Genomic DNA, 2,241 nt, shown 5'->3' on the forward strand with positions numbered 1-2,241 from the left:
CAGAGATCAGAAGGGACTCTTAACCACCAAGAAAGAAGAGCTAGGAGTAGAGCTTGTTTTGTACTAAGAACTCCCTAGACTCAGTAGGTTGGTGACAAGGATCTTCCCTCAGAGCCAGCAGAGAGCTTTGTCCCCTAGAGTTGGCACCTTGAATTTGGATTTCTACATAACAACAACAACAGCAATCTGAGAGAATACATTTCTGTTTGTTAAAGCCATCCACTTGTGTTGTTTCTGTTATAGCAGCATTAGAGAATTGTTGTTGTTTTTAAGTGCTGTCGAGTCAGTTCTGACCCATAGCAACCCTGTATAGGGTTTCCAAGAAGCAGCTGGTGAGCTTGAACAACCAACCTTTGCAGTCCAGCACATTAACCCACAGTGCCACACCAGGACTCCTTTAGAGAACTAAGACAGCCATTATATATGAGAGGGCTTCAAAAATTTTTGTGGAAAAATTTGATTGTCATTTAATTCCGTTTTTCCGTGAACTTTTTGGAGCACTTTCTTATGTCTCAGAACTAAAATGCACTTCATACCGTTTGTGTGTTAGTGGTTCCTCAACAGATATTTAACACAGGTCAGATTCTGTTTATTCCCTTTGCTCAATTCAGCAAATAGTTCCAATGGCCAAGATGATCTGGCCAATCAGCATAGAACAATACTCTAGAAAAGAAAGCATATTTGCTGACAGACTAGTTTTTCTACCCCTCCTGTGTAAACTGATAATTGTTGTTGTTAAGTGCCATTGAGATGGTTCTGACTCATAGGGATTCTGTATAGAGTTTCTGAGAAAAGCACAAGCGGCTGGTGAGGTTGAGCTGCTGACCTTGGGATTCAAACTGACCTTACAGTGAATGAAGAGTGCTTATCCTACAGTGCCACAGTGTGAAAAACATTGTGAATACCCCAGACACTGCCTCAGTCCCTCTTGGTTAGGAGGTCATTGATGAGTTATCATGAGTACTTACCAACAAACACTCAAGAAATCCAAGCTGTACGTGAGGCTTTTTAATTCTATTTTGCAAAATCGGGCTTCAAACCCAGAAGACACTGGCAGATGAACCACATGGATGTTTTGCAAAGCATTTTATTCTCCTAGGTTGAGAAAGCCCTTCCCCTGGTTCCTTATAGTACTGTGGGGTTAGCAGTCTTTCCTGGACGTTGCCTACCTTCCTTTGATGGTAGCATTCTTATTTAAAGTTCCTAATCCTAGAAGATGTTCTTTGCCCCTCCCTCAATTCATCCTGCTCACATACTCCAGATGCATAGGCCATTGTTGCTGTGTTAATCAACAATCTAGCAATGTTCTGGAAACCACCACCACCACCCCACCCCCTTATTCTTGGAGATAGGCCATCTTGAGAATTTAGTGCTCACAAATTCTCCCTTTTTCTCTTTACACTTACTGGTCTCATCTTCATTTATACTTCTCAAATTTATCTAGCATCTTGATTTTCTTCCTCATAAAATATATCATCTCTGGATGTCCCTAAGAGTAATAAGTTGGTTTGTTGTGTGTCATGGGCATCTTTTAATTCTCAGCAGTCTCGATTAGCCTTTGGACTAGTCCTCAGATGTAGGGTATGATACAACATCCAGTAACTGTCAGAATTCCAGCTATGATTATGAGAGAGGTGAGGATTGGGCAGCTATATTTTTCCACTTTCTAAACCACCCCTCTAACCAGTCAGTAAAAGGATCGTTAATTCCAGCATTTTCAACCAATCAGAACCTTTGTGATGGTTCCATCAGGAACTGTGTTGCTAGGGATAAAATACAACACTTAACTTCCTAATATTACACATACACCTCCCCTCTCTGCCAGCATCATGTCTAATGATCCATTCTGTTTTCCCAAGCCATGTGACTAGTAGCATCTAGCTGGGCATCCCTGGTATAGTTTATGAACCTCTCTGTTGGTTACAAACCACTAGAAAAATACACTCTCAAAACCTGCAGCTATCCAATTTTCAGCTTTAATCTTATTATTACTCTTCTAGGGACTTCAATGGAGTCTCTATAAATATGCAGATCAAAAGATCCAGGGACAGCTCTCTGTGTTGGGGTTTTCCCTCAACATAGTTGTCACGAGTGTTTGGTTCACAAGGAGGGGAGATCCAGCGGCGATAGGGATAGCGAAAGAAAACACAGACAAACAGAAGAAGGGAGACAATGAGGCACCCCAAAGCCAGGGTGGATACATCACTGGTGGGCAGGCTTGGTACTACAGGCATCATGGCC

At 41.9% G+C, this 2,241-nt stretch overlaps 1 protein-coding gene across 2 annotated transcripts in view; it reads left to right on the forward strand.

Moving 5' to 3' along the window:
* Window positions 1-2,241, forward strand: part of PIGU (phosphatidylinositol glycan anchor biosynthesis, class U) — a 152,321-nt gene that overhangs the window by 28,108 nt on the left and 121,972 nt on the right. The window lies entirely within an intron of this gene.

This window comes from Chrysochloris asiatica, unplaced genomic scaffold, assembly GCF_000296735.1.
Source record: "Chrysochloris asiatica unplaced genomic scaffold, ChrAsi1.0 scaffold00423, whole genome shotgun sequence".
Lineage (NCBI taxonomy): Eukaryota > Metazoa > Chordata > Mammalia > Afrosoricida > Chrysochloridae > Chrysochloris > Chrysochloris asiatica.